This window comes from Lissotriton helveticus, chromosome 2_1 (assembly GCF_964261635.1).
Source record: "Lissotriton helveticus chromosome 2_1, aLisHel1.1, whole genome shotgun sequence".
Taxonomy (NCBI): Eukaryota; Metazoa; Chordata; class Amphibia; order Caudata; family Salamandridae; genus Lissotriton; species Lissotriton helveticus.
The window spans coordinates 691,208,839-691,225,843 of record NC_136059.1 but is presented as its reverse complement, the minus strand read 5'-3'; the positions used below and the strand labels follow the sequence as shown (position 1 = coordinate 691,225,843).

At 43.8% G+C, this 17,005-nt stretch overlaps 1 protein-coding gene across 3 annotated transcripts in view; it reads left to right on the top strand.

Moving 5' to 3' along the window:
- MCTP1 (multiple C2 and transmembrane domain containing 1) overlaps positions 1 to 17,005 on the top strand; it is a 2,466,151-nt gene that overhangs the window by 1,084,224 nt on the left and 1,364,922 nt on the right. The gene's annotated exons all lie outside the window — the stretch shown is intronic.

The following is a 17,005-nucleotide window of genomic DNA, read 5'->3' as shown; positions in this document are numbered from 1 at the left end:
GCATTTCCTAATGAGCAAATATGAACTTACTTACAGCACGTCACAATTTCTATTGGTGAATTTATTCACTAATAATAACTTTTTGCAAGAATGCACAATCAGTTGGAACATACACAGTGGTACCGGAGGTACCATGTATTGTGATGCCCTTTTCGTATGCTTAGTATACCTTTTCTTAATTGCAATGTGTAGTTTGTAAAATTAGACGGAAAGTTGTGAATACTTCTTCACATACATTTTTATACATTATATCCACGCAATTACATAGTTGATAGCTTGGAAAGAAGGGCCGACCATGACCATGCACTAATTGGAGCCTTTGTGGGCAGAGGTCACTTCTTGTCCACCGGACCAGGCAGATACTGGGGTGTGGGCGAACATAGCTGGCAGCCATAACGGAAAGGAGTGAGTGGATTGTGTGTTGCCCGAGACCTCGTGAGGTGCAGCCATGGAGGAAGGGCTGGGGGTAAGCAGTCATTGGAATGGTGGAGGAGCCAGACTAACATGGTATGGTAGTGTTTGGCAGTTTGCTGGTGATGGAGTGACTGGGCATCTTGTGCATTTATAGATCTCTGGTGATGAGCTCTCCAGTCCCCTTGAAGCTCCTGATGAAATGATCAGAGGCTGAGGAAGGCCCACTCGAAGATGAGGAATGGTTGTAGGGCAAACTGTTGTCTGTATGCTTGCCCATACTGGCCAAGCTCTGGCTGATGCAATTTAAGGCTTTTATCGGGTGGGCCAGACTCTGACATATTGGCAGAGGAAATCCAAGATTGCCCTAGATGTGGGGTGGCCCTCGTTGACTTCTTCCATATGCTCTGGGTCTGCTCTTAGATTAAGGCTTATTGGGCTACAATCAATGCTATGCTGAGTTCAATTATAGGCTACACCTTGATCCCATCCCCCACACACAGGCTTGGATACTGAAGTAGAGGGTACCGACTCTGGCGTAGTAAGATGCCTTGTGACCACTGGTCTGCTGGGGGCAAAGTGGGGCACTGCTAAACATTGGATTGCCACCACTCCCCCAGGGTGGCCAAGTGAACTCGTGGTGTGGGCCTAAGTGCAGAGGCTGAAAAAAACTGTGTATGGTTGCCCAGATAACTGCCACAAAATATGGCACCCTTGGTATGACCACATGTGTTAATTCAAATTAAGGTATTGCTGAATGGATGAGAGTGAGAGAGTGCATTGATTAGGACTAACGTGATATATGCCATATTTGTGATACCGAGAAACAGTGTTTTCTTGATATCTAAAACGCAATTCAAAGAGTGAACAAAACAAAATGTGTGTCCTTTGAGTATTTGACCGTAGATTTTCTTTAGAAGCAAGTTTCTTTACATGTGCCAATCTTGCTTCAGTGAGTTCGTATAGGGATCATAATGGAACTGCCACTGAGTAATTCTTGAGGTCTAAAATATATCTAGGAAGGAACCGCATAGTTTATGGAGGCCAGATAAGTATATTGTGCTCTGCTAAGGCGGATAATTGCGATCAATTGCTCCCCTCGAATTATACACCTAAAATTAGGGCGGGGGAGGATAATGAGGGAGAAGAGGTATTAACAGTTGTAAAAGCTAATGTTCTAACCCTTATGATTAGCGGAGACAATCTCCGCGTTTCCTGCAGGATAATACCTGATTTAACATTAGAAGTGCTCCATTACACAGGCAGGAATGCAGTTTCGTTTTCTGAGCATAGCTTTGTCTAATCCCCTGAACAGTTGACCAACTTCTACAACATAAATACCTTTTAAACTAAGTTACAGACACGAGCTGCAGGTTCCTCCCCATTCTTTCGCCTGTATATCTAGAAGTCGTAGAAAGTGTGAAAAGAGCCCTACATTCCAATATCTTTAACATCTTCCAATTTGATACCAAACAATAGCAAACGCGGAGATACTAAACAGAACTCATTCATTGTTCGTGCATGCACAAGGGGTAATATTGAATCCTGTGGCCGAATGTATGCATATGCACATTTGATATTTATCATTATTAGAGTTGAGAGAGCACAAGTTGGAAAAAAATGTATAAGTACGCCATATTTACAAGCACGTAGTTAGTTTAAACATGTTTTGCACACGAGTGTTTTATATCCAGGAGTGAAATATACAGAGTGTTTTATATTTAGTAGTGAAATGTATAGAATGTTAAGTAGAGTAACTATAATTGTAACGGTGTGAGATTAAGGTAGAAATGTTGGAATATATGTGAAAACCTCATGTTCTCATGTTAAAAGAATCATGTCCGAATTAAATGTAACTTTGAAAATCCAGTATTATGTGTAGGCCTTAGGGCAATTCACAGCAAACCTGAACGTGCTGCTAAATTAATGTGAGATAAAGTTGACATGGTTCTTCCAAAATGTACTATTGAACTTAGGGTTAAAAGTATATGCTTTATAGATGTGTTATTTTAGAAACGTATGCTAGTTAAGAATGTTTGCTGTTTAAATCAAGTTAACGTTTTAAGAGTGCAGGGACCTGCTGCATGTAAATCAAGTAGGCCTGAGCAGATAATGTCATGTCGTTTAAATCGTCATGTGCTCGTTAGGAAAGAGGTCGAGAGGTGTCCAGCACAGAGCTTTGAGAGTGTTTTATGACTAAAGATATGGTGGAGTCTGGAATTTGAGGCCCACTGCAGGACGAGCTGTATGCAGGTGCGAGGGTCCTAATCAGCTCGAATGAAAGGGACTTTGTTCAGTGGCGCCTTGCGCAGGCCTGTAGGAGTTTCCAGGAATTTCAGGGGGTATCAGCGCACTGAAGAAGAAGCCTGGGAACCAAGGTCAACTATAACGAGGGTCTTCAAGAGTACCATCATGGAGTTTGCCGCGCAAAGATGTACCACGTGAGGGGCGTCCTAAGGGGCGTTTCTATTGAAAATGTGATTTGGTATTAGGGAAAGAGACCCGGGAGGAGAGCAGAGCAGATGATTTTGGGAGCCTAAGGAAGCGGATGGGTAGGCAGATAGGCTGATCAGGAGAGACCCATTATCAGAGAAGAGACAAAGAGAAGTGCGTGATCTTCTTAGGAAGTCACCACGGCTGACACCTAGAGGGTAAAGATCTTGCTAAGTAGGGATGTCATTTAAAATAGTGTAGGGACAGACTAACCTTAATTTTCTTTTCTGTAATGACTTTGAGATTGCAACTTATATCTATTTTGACAACCCTTATGGTCTTTGAGCTTGTACTTATTATTTTGTTCTTCAGACTTAGATTATTCAAGAAGTTCATGTTTATAGTGATACCAATTTACCTTTTGAATCTCATTTTGAGAAGTTTGTATCTTCAGTTATCTTTGACTTTATATTAAATCTTTAAAACTTAAATTTGGTCAGTGGTCATTTAGAGTGTTGTAAGTTCTTAAATTGATTGACTTATTGCGAGATTACCTTTTACTCAAGACAGGTACCAACGATTCAGTCGACATAGTATGGGATTTGGTAAGATAATTAGTAACCAGTAATCCCGCGTTAGCAGTTGGTAGCAGAGTGAGGATGGTTATCTTCTTGAGGAAGGTAATCTAGAGAGGTTAGTTTACCCCAAGGCCCGAGACGTCGAGAGACGAGCAGCGGAAGAATCGTGTACCGAAAGGTGCAGACGGCGCGAGAAAAGCAACAGTATCGGAAGAGTGAGTATAACAAAGGGTCATGCGTGAACAGATTGCGGTGTTTTGTGTTGTATTTGTATTATAATGTCTTGCGGAGTTGAATGCCTGTAGTGTGAATGAGAGAAGGTTGTGAGCGCGCGCAACCTGGTAAGCTGGTAACCTGGTAAACGGGTGAACTGGTGAAATCTTAAGTTCAGGCCAGAGCTTAAGTGGTTTTGGGTGTATCGAACATCCAGGGTAGTTGTCGACCATAGTACGGAGGTCACGAGGTACCATTGACCGCCGTGGATCCAAGATAGGGGGAGTGTAAGAGTGAGTGTATGAGTAACGGACGCTGGTCGAAAGTTACTGTGTGTGAGTAACCTATCGGAGAAGGCGATTGTCTGGAAGTAATCGGAAAGACATTTCGCCAAGTTAAGGTGACAACTACAGAAAGACTGTGGGCGTACAGTCAAAGAAAGGTGATCGCTTGGACGGAAGTAATCATTTTTCAGAGTATGAATGGGATGCGTGCATGACCGAGGAGACGAGCTGAGAAAGGAGGGGAACTGCTGCGAAGGGGGACGGGTGACGTCGGCTAGAGCCGCGCTCTGATTGAGCGGTTGGTGTGACGTTAGCTAGAGCCGCGCTCTGGTTGGGCGGTTAGAGTGACGTCGGAGGAAAGTCGCGTACGGATAGGCCAGTTAGTAAGAACGGCGCTGAGATTGGTGGAGTGTCATCAGGAAGTAAACAAACGCGGAGAAAAGAGAAATCATGAAGTGTTTTAAGTGTTTGAAAGGGATTTTTAAACGTAAACGAAGTGAACATTATTACGGGGAAGAGGCTCCCCCAGAGGGTACGCCAGCTCATTATATGGCAACGAATGTTGGGCTGCATACGATATTGTGGATTGGGGCTTGGAATAAGCTTACGGAAGGGAATGAGGAAATGCAGTTCCCGAAGTACGGGACGTTTAAATTAGAGGTGTTACATCGGCTAAAAGCAACCATGTCCTCATTGAAACCCTCACCTAGACCAACACAGTTTGAGGCACTTAATGCATGGATTAAGGCTGCACACGACCGAAATTTGAACAGGCGTCAACAAAGACTGACGCGATCGGTAAGGGCAGTGCGAGATTCCAAATGGGATGAGGAGGAAAAGCGTTGGAGGGTACAGACTATTGAGGTGGAGAAAATGTATCCGATGAGGGAGGTGTCAGGAGGAGGAAATCTCATGGAAGAAGACGAGGAAAGCGAGTCGGAGGACAATCTAATAAACAGATTGTTAATGGATAGACCACCTCCGAGAGTGGGGAGGATAGAAGATAGAGGGCTCGCAAGGGAAGATGGGAATGACATAGAAGGATATACACCACTCCCTATATCGGAATGGACACCTATCAAAAGTGGAGAAACACCTCCAAACAACACTGTACAGAGTGTAGTGGGAAGGTTTGTGGTGCAAAAAGCGCCAACCACCGAAAGGGCTGAGACTGTTGGATTGCCAGACGCTCTTCAGGTGCCTGTTACCATAGGACCCATAGTTTCGATCTATAACCCTGAGAGAGATAGAGAGGAACAACAAAGGCAATTGGATAGAGAAAGGATCGAGATGGAAAGGAGGAATAATGTGACAAATGCATGGAAACAATTGCCAGGATCAGTAACATGGAATACCCCATTAGACACAACTGTCGGTCCCAATTCAGAACAGGGAGGTCCGAGAGGACCAATGGGTCTAAGGGGACCACGGCCAAGACCCTATTCAGAATTAAGAGCTGATTTGAGGGAATGGGACGGGTCCATAGTATCCCCGAGTAACAGGACAAGGACGGAACCAGAGTGGGATACCAGGGGCAATGGGACAGTATCTCATTGTGGGGCCAGCGAGAGTAGTCAGGGCCGGGAAGGCCAAAGTCAAGAGAATAGAGGGGATGCATGTCCTACCAATCAGAGAGAACAGCCGGAACAAAATACTAGGATTGTAGAGTGTGAGGAAATGTCCCGTCTCTGGGAGAAAGGGGGAGATGAAATGGTACGGGCTTTCCAAAATAGGTTTAGGTGCCTTCACCATACACTCGGGGAAGATGTCCAACATTGAAGGAAGGAGAATAGTGACAGGTCCCGCCATGCTTCGAGTAATCAAGAATCACAGGGAAACAGTGAAGAGAGGGGGAGCAATGGGATGCCTTACTATGCACCTAGAGAAAACAGACAGATCGGGGAAGGCGGAAAATTGAGAAACAGGGAAGTATTTCATCATCCACCCCGAGAAGATGGAAAGGCATGGGACCTAGAGAGATGGGAACAGGGGAGGACTCCCTTTAACTCACCAGTGCCTAGGCGCAGGGCTAGGAGCTGGGACGGGAGGGAGGCAGAAGGTACATCTGGACCAGAGGTGCTGAAAGCTGCGATAAAGGTTAAAAGGCTTGATGTCTCCAGTCTGAAATCCGATCTAGACGAGATTATAGAAGGAACGGTGCCTTTAGAAAGGATCGATTTGTACGAACAAGATGAGTTGCTATTCATAGCAAAGGATACTACTAGGAGAGCTAGAGCATTCCACGAGAAACTGTCTAATTTGGCCGACAGATATGCTGTAGATTTATCTAGGACAAGGGCACTACAGAGTAACCATAGGTTACAGTACTCAGACCAAGATCTAGATGAGAAGAGGACTACTGGATTGAAAACTCACATAAGGGAGCTGATAGCTGGGATACGAGTGTGGAGAGAACTGGATAAATGGGAAGAAAGGTGGTCGAAAAAGGGCACGGTTAGGCGAAGTGCAAATGTGATGACCCCCGAGGGAAGGGTAATGCATATGGAGGCATTCCCTTTGCGAGAAATATCAAACGGAAATTATGTACATGTACCCTGGAGTAGAGGAGATTTAGCTGCATTTACCAACTCATTTCCGAAGTTGCGGGACAATCCAGTAGAGTGGTATAAGCAGGTAGAGAGGTTTGTTAAAATTTCGACGGTATTGTGGATTGATTTGAACACGTTGTTTGACATCGTGGTCCCATCTGATCTGTGGACCCCTTGTAAGACTAGTGTCGAATGGCCAAATGCTGAACCATTGAGGGATGCTCGAACTAATGGACCATCTGAGATTGTCATGCGAAAGTATGCAAGGGTAATAGCTTGGTTGAAAGAAAAGGTACCACCACAGGATATAGATTGGGTAAAGATAGATCGAACAAGGCAAGAACCGAAGGAGACCGTGCATGAGTTTTATGAGAGGTTGTTGAAAACATTCAAGCAATACAGTGGACTTGATGTAATGGATCCCAAAGATATAGGACAGTTTGTGTCAAAGTTTGTCTTGGGGTTGAGACCTGACATTTGCTTGATGATTCAACAACATTTAATCTGTTGGCAGAACAAACCACTAGATGAAATTCTACGTTATGCACGATACTGTAGTGACGAGATAGATTCTAAAGCCAAGAATCTAAAGGAGAAATTGATGGTGGTGCAAATGCAGTCCGCTGGGAAGGGTGGCCAGCAGAAACAGGGGATGGGACGAAAGCCAAACGGTCAGAATAAGGACAATGAGGAAGGGCAGAGACTTAGGATAGACTTTGCCACTTTAAAGAAAACGACAAAGTGTCATCAGTGTCACCAGGTGGGGCATTGGCGACGCGAGTGTCCCTTTAACCCTGAAAATGGAGAGCTAGAAGTAGAAGAGCAGGTCCAAGAAGACTCAGTGCAAAAGGTGACAGTTCCAAGCAGTAAGGTGGCCACAGGGGGGACTTCGGCTCCACGGGCCCAATTCCCACAGCCACCGAAGATAGCAGCTGGGGGAAAGGTCTTTAAACAAATGCCTCTGTTTATCGAGGAAGAAAAGTGTTATTACATTGATCCATTGACAGGACAACGGGTGAGCAGTGAAGAGGACTGTACCCTCGGGGCAGTTCTAGAAGTGGATCAGAGAGGGCCATTTGTTGAGGCAGAAGTGGCAGGGTGTCCCACTACGTTCTTAGTGGATACTGGGGCTACTCGTTCGACTCTGAGATCAGCGGTGGTTCCAGACTTGCCGATGTCAGGGGAAACAATTCAGGTGGTAGGAGTCGCAAATAAAAGAATGACTAGTCCCTTGACCGAACCAGTGTCTGTGAAGATAGGAAACCACATGAACGAACATCAGTTTGTGGTTTGTGACTCGAGTCCGGTATGTCTGTTAGGAAGGGATTTGTTGTGCAAACTGAATTGCACCATATACTGCACCCCGCAAGGAGTGGAGGTACAGACTACCGACGAAGATGCTACTTTTAAGGTGGCTAATTCAAAATCTTGTGTAGAACTATATCCTACTCTGACAATAGAAGATCTTCCTCAAGACCTACGAGATGCAGTGGCGTCAGAGGTATGGGATTTCACAGGAGAAGAAATAGGATTGATTAAGGGGGTAGAGCCGGTAAAAATATTGGTAAAACCAAATGTTGAGTTTCCAAGAACGCCTCAATACAAATTGTCCCAGGAAACGATTGCGGGAATAAAACCTGTGATCGAGTCAATGATACAGCAGGGAATACTGAAAGAAATCGTGGGTAGTCCTTGTAACTCCCCGATTATGGGTTTGCAGAAACCTAGCGGGAAGTTTAGGATAGTTCAGGATTTACGAAAAATTAACAACATAGTCGTTTCATGTTGTCCCGTGGTACCGAATCCATCAGTGATATTGTTTCAAATACCATGTCAAGCAGAATGGTTCACAGTGATAGATCTTTGTCAGGCTTTCTTTTCAATCCCATTGGATGAAGAGAGCAGGTATCTTTTTGCTTTTAAAATGGAAGATCGCGTTTTAACATGGTGTCGAATCCCACAAGGATTCACAGACAGCCCATCCATCTTTAATCAGTTGTTGAAAAAGAATCTTGAGAATCTAGTACTGCCACAGAACTCGGTTCTGGTACAGTACATAGATGACCTACTTGTTGCGTCAGAAACAGAGGAAGCTTGTAAAGCAGACTCAATTGCCTTACTGAACCATTTAGCTGAAAATGGACATAAGGTATCTCCGAGCAAGTTGCAGTATTGTCTGACAGAAGTACAGTATCTAGGGCACAGGTTAGAAAAAGGGAAACGTAAGGTGTCCCCAGAGAGGATTGAGGCGATAATGAAAATGAATGCGCCTACAACACAGAGAGAAGTTAGAATGTTCCTAGGAATGGTGGGTTACTGCCGACAGTGGATAGTTAACTTCTCACTGAAAGCAAAGCCCTTACAGAAACTGACGCACAAGGAGGTGAGTGATCCGGTACCATGGGATGAAGAATGTCTGGTGGCGTTTTTACAGCTGAGAGACGATTTATGTCGTGCTCCGGCTCTGGGAATGCCAGATTACGAAAAGTCATTTACACTCTATTGCTGTGAGAGAGAGGGATGTGCTTTGTCAGTCTTGGCACAGACCCACGGTAATGCCCGTAGACCAGTTGCATATTTTTCGGCTACATTAGATCCAGTAGCCGCAGCGTTGCCCGGATGTCTCAAATCCGTTGCTGCAACGGGTGTCAGCATTGAAAGGAGCGAGAGTATTGTGATGGGACATCCAGTAGTGGTGTATGTACCGCATTCAGTTGAATTGTTAATGACCAGGACGAAGACGCAGCATCTGACCAATAGTAGGCTCACGCGCTACGAGCAAGTTATACTTGCCGCAGAAAACGTGACCCTCAGGAGATGCTCTGTCTTGAATCCTGCTACTTTGATGCCATTACCCACTGTAATAGAAGGCGAAGGATGTGAAGACCACGATTGCCTTGATGTGACTGAACTATGCACGAAACCCAGACCAGATATTGTGGATGAGCCATTGTCAGACCCCGATGAAATTTATTTTGTTGATGGCTCATGTTTAAGAGACGATACTGGTCGGTTGAGAGCAGCTTATGCTGTTTGTACTATTACTGGAGTTGTAGAAGCCGTTTGCCTGGAAGGAGTACATTCCGCACAGGTAGCAGAGATTATTGCCCTAACTCGTGCCTGCATAGCAGGAAATGGAAAGAGAGTCACCATCTACACGGACAGCCAATATGGTTTTGGTGTGGTTCATGATTTCGGGCAGTTGTGGTCTCAGAGGGGTTACATGACCTCCTCTGGTTCGCCCATTCGAAATGGAGAATTTGTGCGGCTGTTGTTAGAAGCATTACAAGGTCCAGTTGATATCGCAATAGTAAAATGTGTAGCTCATACTAAGAATACAGATTTTGTGTCACAAGGCAATAGATACGCTGATGAAGTCGCACGCTATTGTGCGGAACAAAATTATTCCTTCTCAAAGGTGGAAATAGAAGGTGCAGAAGAAAAGACTGAATTAAGCATGATGTTAGAGACCGTGGATTCCTGGGAAGATTTGAGGGTAATGCAGGAGAATGCACCAGAAACTGAGAAAAGGGCATGGGAAACCGCAGGTTGTGTGCGAAGTGAAATGGATTTTTGGGTTTCAGCAGATGGGAGAGCTGTGTTACCTGAAGAATTAGCTAATCCCATGGCAAGAGAAATACATGGTCCAGTACATCTAGGAAGGGATGCTATGATGAGTGTTTAGGCAAACTTGGTATTGCCCCAAATTTAGAATAGCAGCAGAATCAGTATGCAAGCGATGTGTTACTTGCCAACAGCTGAACGTAGGCAAACGAACACCAGTCACACTGAGTCACATTGGGAGGTCGGGGGGGCCTTTCAATAGAATGCAACTAGATTTCATCGAAATGCCAAGAGTCAATCGCCTTAGGTATGTGTTGGTGATTGTATGCGTATTTTCCAGATGGGTTGAAGCGTACCCTACACGTAGGTGCGATACACTCACAGTGGCTAAATTGTTGCTCAGGGAGTTGATACCGCGCTTCGGGGTGCCTGCCTCTTTGGAATCTGACAGAGGAAAACATTTTAACAGCGAAATAGTGAAGATGTTGTGCTCCACACTGAATATCGATCAAAAGCTGCATTGTAGTTATCGACCAGAAGCTTCAGGAATTGTGGAACAAGTGAATGGCACTTTGAAGAATAGATTGGCTAAAGTAGTGGCATCCACATCCTTGAGTTGGCCAGATGCTCTTCCTTTAGTGCTCATGAGCATGCGCAGCACCCCTGAGAGGAGGACAGGTCTTTCTCCCCACGAGATCCTGATGGGGAGGGCCATGAGACTTCCTACAGTTCCAACTACTGCCCTATTGAATATTACAGATGATCTGATCTTGGATTATTGTAAAGGACTGTCTGACGCCATCCATTCTGTGTCCCTTCAGGTGCATGCGGTTGAAGTTCCAGCATCGAGGAACCTGTGTCATGACCTGAACCCAGGGGACTGGGTCTTAGTTAAAAAACACGTCCGAAAGAACTGCCTAGATGTTCGCTGGCGTGGGCCCTTTCAGGTAATCCTGATAACGAACACCGCGGTGAAGTGCGGGGGGCTGCCAAATTGGATCCATGCATCCCATACTCGAAGAGTTCCAGCACCTCTAGAAGGAACAGCTCCCATCCCAGACGAAAGCCCGGAAGTGGAAGAAGAGTCGCAAGAAGGGATAGAGGCGGCTGAGGGGGTGTCAGAAGAAGTTGGGAACGCAACGGATTCAGAAGAAGAGCAAAGGCAGGACGGCAGTGAGACAGAGGACGCAACTGAAGGAGAGAGCAGAAGTGAATACGACTCAGACTCAGATCCGTATCAGAGCGACCAAGAACCAAGTGAGAGGACAAGGAATAGGAGAATAAGGCTTGGAGCTGCCACTTGGCCAACAAGGAGAAGAAGGCTAAGTTTGAGGTCGGCCCAGGAAGAAACGCTTACTCCTATATCCGAAGACTCAGATCCAGAAGAAGATATCCAGGATCAAGCCGAGGAGGGTCTTAGAAGATCAAGTAGGGTGCGAGTGCCTAGCAGAAGATACTCTACTCCCGACTGGACCTACCTCGTTGCAGATGTCTGGGAGACACAGAACAGGGAGGATCAGGGAAGTGGAACTGATCAGAACTGACCCGATCATCACAGTGCAAATAAGGTTTCTACTGCCAGGAGCGGAGACCGAAAGGTTGCTGACACTCAACATCGTTCATCCTGCTCTCCTGAGTGGAATAAGAAAATTGATTTTAGAGACAGTTGAGTTTCCAGTTTGCTGTTCACGGTATCCAATATTGGAGGGAACTCTTTGTAGTGTAGCTCCTATTTTCCCAATAGGCTCTGCGCATTGGAATAGTACCTACAGCAGTAAAGGCCTAGGCCAGACGTTAACTAGGTCTACTACTGTCGATACTAGACTTAATTTTTGGGTTTGCCAGCTAAGCTCAGAGTTCGCTAGAAACTTTCTCGAATGTTCAAGGAAGGATGAACTCCCCTGATTAGACAAGAAGGGATTTAGTTTCTGACAACCATAGAACATGACAACTTTGCTCTCCCCTAATCAAGAGTCAATCTCGAGAGTCGTGTGAGCACAAGGCAATTATTTTACTCAGTCAGTACGTGCATTCTTAGTCTCATCAGAATGTAGAGAAAAGGAAGAGACGGGCGTGTTCAATAAAAGATGTTATTTATTGATCAGTCTCTTTTCTCGTACAAGAGAAATGGATCGATATTATTGCAATACTTATAGTTAAGTAAAGTGCATACATTAGAAGCAATAGTATAAAATAATACTGTAAAAACATTGATATGGTTTCTGAGCCATATGATGTTTAAAATGATTAAAATATATTTACATACACATATACATTTGACTAAACGTACTCAACTGGTGTTTCTAAATACGCCTACCCCGTGTACCTGACCTAAGTCTAATGCGTGGGCGGGAATAGAAAGTTACAGTTTAGTTTAAGTTTGTTTTTGCCAAGTGAATAACTAAAGAATTCTCTAGGAGGGGTTATTCAGTTCTGTACCTGGAATTTAGGATGAATGAGGAATGGTATCTCTTTCTCTGCTCTCGATATTCCAGGCTGCCTGCGAGGGCTGCCCAGAAGCGCCGGTGCTGGGTCTCTCGGCTTGAGATAGCAGCGCGTCTCTCAGCGCGTCAGGAAGGCGGGGCTGCTGCCTGCGGGGCCTGCTTCTGCTCTCGGCTTCGGCAAGTATGGCTGCTCCGTCTTGTCACCACGCGTGTGTTTGCATAGGGCAAGGTCGGCAATATTTATACCTTAAAGGTGCCGGGATTGACGTAAGGATGGACATAGGTACGTCAATAAAGATGTCATACGACTTGCTCGTTAGCACATTCTTTACTAAAGTTCTCTGTGAAATCAAAACAATGGCCGCACGGATTATCCAGGTTGTCATAGGTTTGATTTGTTATGAGAACGTCGTATGCCTTATCAGGGGCTGGAGGAATATCGCTTGTCTAATTAGATCTCAAGCGTTATGACCTAATCAGATAACACGTTCCTGTGCCGTAGTGTGACTGCGTCAGATAACGGTATCTGCATCATGGGGGATTTCTTGCCTCATGGGCTGACTGTTAGTTAACTAGCTAGTAAGTTTAACCAGAATAGGGTCAGGAATAGGGGGATCGAATCAGAACCTATAGAAATACACGACACCCACTCCACGCTAACTATGGTCATATCTACTAATCTATGCATAGTATAACATAGTACAACATACTATAGAGTATAGTGTATACCTTACCACCCCAAAATACATAAATGCATTTCGAAATTTTCAAATATACTGAAAAATTGCAGTCATATATATTGTATGCACTTAAGCTATGAATTAAATGCAAAAGTGAACACGCATTGTTATGCATTATTGATTGTTGGTATATGAGAAATACACATGAAATGGCTCTTAATATGGCTATACAGAAAAAAAGTCGAAACCATTTCATCACATAAAATCTATTGCGAACATACCAGCGGGCAGCTAAAGTCTATAAAGTCTATAAAGTATCTAAAATAGAAATCTTAGTTCTCTAGGAATAGTCTCTTACTTTAAGCAGAAAATCAGTGTCCCGGGAAAAAATATATAGAAAAATATTTTAGGGGCTTGCTGAAAAAAGTTGCTGTCCGTGAACTGGATTGTAATTGTTCATGTGACTTTATTTTTAAAGTTGAAGGCCGAATTCAGGGAACGCCGTGTGCGAGTTTACTCAAAAGTCTCTATTTCTGTTCCGGAGAGAACATCATATCATTCAGGCTTTCGAAAAAACTGTCAACAGCTTCATGGGAAAGTTCCTCTAAGTCGGAAATAGGGGTAACCATGCATTCATGCGCATGATTGTCTCCATTGACATTCTGATTTGCATTGCTGACAGAAGGCCGTACCTGTTCGATGCTGCTTTCATCTTGAACTTCACTACTCTTCAATCGCAGTGGTGAAGATTCCAGGAATGCCGTCATCAGAATTGGCAGCCTTTGAGGGCAGCACAGTGCGTGAACCTTGGTAGGAACCAACAGTGTATCTGCATCCACCGGCGCATCCGATTGTAGCGTCAGACAGGTGTCTAACACGCATTCTTCTCCGCATAGCAGACACCTTAGTACAGGTAAAACACACCTTTGCCACATTGGTCGAAATGATAGAAACCAAGTCATGTTTAGGTCTCTAAGCCGGGATAGTCCCAGGATTTTTGATATCCGGTCCCGGTATCCAATGGCTAGGATCGTATCTTCCATTGTCGCGAGAGTTTGATCTGTGACATGGGTTGCCATAACGAAAAATAAGGACTAGGAATAGGATTCCTGCAATTAGTCCTAGGATCAGGGGAAGTCCGCCAAAAATCGAATGGACGAAGTCTGGAAAAATACCCAGTATGGCTTTGAATGGTGTTAATGCCATCGAAAATACTGTCTTAAATACCTTTGAGACCCCTGTGGTATCAGAAATATTTAAGATTTCGCTCAGGATTTCCGCGAAATGTACGGGGGAATTAGTTGATAATAATGTATGTATCTCTGCAGTCGTCCTTGCGACTTGTAGATCATACGTTTCTTTAGATGACGTGAGCCTTGTAGGCGTCTGAAGAAGCACTGTTTTCATTCTGCTTAAAGTGTCTATTCGAATAGAAGTAATTTTCAAACTGGGCCATGCCCTCGCCTCCCTGTCTGGAAAGGAGCTGGGGAACAAAGAACGTCCACAGCACTTGACCTTCGCCGTCGTAGTGACGAGATAAGGAGTCCCGGGCATAAGACTACAGCATCTGCGGTCTACAATAAGAATGTAACTCCCATTATAGAGTCTTTGAAAGAATGGTTCTATTTCAGTTGCAGGTGCGCCTTGCTGGTGACATGAAAGGTTGTATGAATTCCCTTCACAGGCTCCGTGCAAACTAATACCGTTACACAGAAGCGTGCCGCTTAGTGACATAGCACAATTGTTGCCACTAAGAAACACTTTCTGTCCTTTGTTACTGACACATGCATGTGAATAGGGCAGGTCCCATGTTGTTTTAAGGTACCCCTTTCCCAATTTCTCGTACATGCCAGCCTGTATATATTTTTGGCAGTATTGAAACCTGAAGGTTGAGATTGGAATATTTATGATTCCGTGGATTATCCATTCACTGACAGGTCGTTCTGACATTGTCAACGGTAATCTTTCTAGTTTTTCAATGCTCAAGATTGTATAATCAGCACCCTTCTGCGCCATACCGATTTGTCTATCAGTAAGGTTAAAGATTTGGAATAGTGACGTTGTGTTGATTAAACGCCAAGGCACATAGCCTGAACGCAGATTTTGTAACGTCCAGCCAAGCTGTACAATAGAACGCAATTGTGACTGACCATGTTGTAATAACAGTAAGTCTTGCGATAATATATCGATTGCTGAAGACACAATGCTGTCCAATGAAAAAATTCTGGAGGACAGAGTCATTAACCCATTGTCCACTACAGAAAGTGATTTTTCCAAATTGATACGGTCAATTTCCCGTATTCTTTCTGCTGTCTCAATTTGAGTAACCTTCCAGGCCTCATTGTATGCTGCATATACAGAGGCTGCTATGAAACGCTTTTGACGCTGTTTGCGTGGTCCCATTATGAAATCACGCAAGTCAGCACCATCAGTAAGTAAAGTTAGGTGTTGCTTAATTTCAGGCAGTGTGGAAGTTTGTAGCCATTGAAGGCATAATTTGCCCACACTGTAGGTTGTTATTATCCCTGGGTGATGTCTTTGGGGATATCTAGGGTCTGGCCTGTTCATTTTGAAACCCTGTGTTTTATTCAGGAATCTATCTTGACAGTTATTTGTATCTGTGGGCCAGATGAACCATTGTTTCCAATCAGGATGTGTTCTGTTTTGGTTAAGTATATGGTTTATGTCTATTTCTTCATCTGTTTCAGAGTTATTGCCAAACATTGTTGGCTTTGGAATAGACAGGTTATTTAAATCTTTGATTTTGGCTAAGCCAAGACAGGTGGTTTGTTGAACGGTGTCATTTAAAAATATCATTTGTTCTGGGATCATGCAGGCTCTAAACAAAGCTTCTATACCCTGTACTTGCCATTCTTTTGTGCCCCAAACACTTTTCAAATCAACATGTTTGTCCCAATAATCAAATCCAAAAGTATTCATTTTTTCAAAGAAAGAATCTGAATATATCAATTTTGTGTTGGTTATCATGGTTTTCATCCCTGTCTTGTTTGACAATTTGTAATAAAATGTTTCAGCATTAGTTATGTTAAAACCTGAAAAATATGAATATTTGCCATACACGGTTCTAGAGCTCCCTTTTGGAGGTGTAGCACAATGTTCCCATTGATTAAAATTTAAAACATTTCTAGGTTGTGCAGATTTATGCAAGAAATGGTTACCATAATGGTTATAGCAGTACATGCTGTCATAATTTGTAGAACCCTGCAAATAATCATGTTTTGTAAATTTAGCAGACATTACTAAGTCAGACATCATATTGTTTATACTTTCAAAGTCCCAATCATCAGCAAATGAGTTTGGTTTTGCAAAGTCACTCAAGGAGATCTTGATTTGGTGTGGATATTTCAGGATCTCGACCGGACCATAAATTTCATAGTCCGTGTTGTCCCAGGCTACCCCACCAGATATTGGAATTGCTGTGAAGTTGGCTGAAGAAAGTTCTGAAGAAAGTTCTCTTTTCTCGACGTGTGAAGATGTGTGTGGTTTGAGGACCAAGTTGATGTTCTGACTTGCTGTGTCCATTTTAGCATATTTTCCCTCAATGAAGCGTCCCAAGGTAAATACCATGATGAGCCAAAGTATGAGGATAAATGCACCAAAACCCACCCAAAATTCAATCCATGGAGAAACCAGATATGTTTCTTTTAGTTGTTTCAAAAGTTCCTTAGCTTTGTCTTTAAAGGATTTTGATGATGGCTGTGTCTTTTGTTCGCTGAAGCCTTCAGAGGAATCATCGAAGTTGATGAAGTAACCGGATGCAGTTCTGTCAATTGTTCCAATTGGTTCAGGATTTTTGTTTCTTGCATTTTCACTTGGTACTTCTGTATA